An 881-nucleotide genomic window follows, 5' to 3' on the forward strand; every position below is an offset into this window, starting at 1 on the left:
TGCGAATGACTCTGATTTTGATGCGTCGAACTTTCTGCAAGGTTTTGATGGAAGCTTTGGTGCTTCTTAAGTGGTGATACAGTGGCAATAATTTAAAAAAAGACCGGTGGGAAGCTGACTGCCAAATTTATAGCTCACGAGTCATGAGTCATGACATGATATTTATTACGTGCAAACTAATTATAAATGGCCGAACTTATTATTTTAGCGTTGGGTTCGGGTTGTATCCGTGGCGCGAAGAAACGATTCACCTTCTTTGCGACGTCAACCGTTGGATTGCGATTTGCACACGTTTGAGAGCGTCGCCTTCTACGATCCAACGGCTGACATCGCAAAAGAAGATAAATCATTCTTTCGCGTAGAAGATAGAACCCGAACGAGGTGGCCGCCGCTAGAACGACGCGAATCTTATGCGTGAAAGCTTCCGCAACTTGATGGAGCTGTTTGTGCCCTCGGATAATACGTCATTGCGACGGGAACTGGAGATACTCGCATTATTTAATGCCGCTAGTCAGTTCATATGCAGGTATCGATGGGTTGTCAATATTCTTCAATGTCATTTAGTGTTCACAAACAATACTTTATGTGCCTCTGAGCTTACTCGTTACTCCAAGGTATATGCGGTTAAATAGGCAACGCAAAGCAGTACTCATTATTTATTAAGACCAACTTAAGTAAACCACAGCAGGTTAGTGCATGACCCATGATTTCAAAGAAAGCGGTGTACTTTGCTACCAACCAAAAAAAAAAAAAAAAAAAGGAAAACGGTATACCAATCATTGCAAGTACTCGACATACTTATATGCCTGATTGATTCAAGAGAAAGGTTTGTGCCATGGATGGACAGATCCCACGTTTGAATAATTTTTATAAATAACTTT

The sequence above is a fragment of the Elaeis guineensis genome, chromosome 12 (assembly GCF_000442705.2).
Source record: "Elaeis guineensis isolate ETL-2024a chromosome 12, EG11, whole genome shotgun sequence".
Lineage (NCBI taxonomy): Eukaryota > Viridiplantae > Streptophyta > Magnoliopsida > Arecales > Arecaceae > Elaeis > Elaeis guineensis.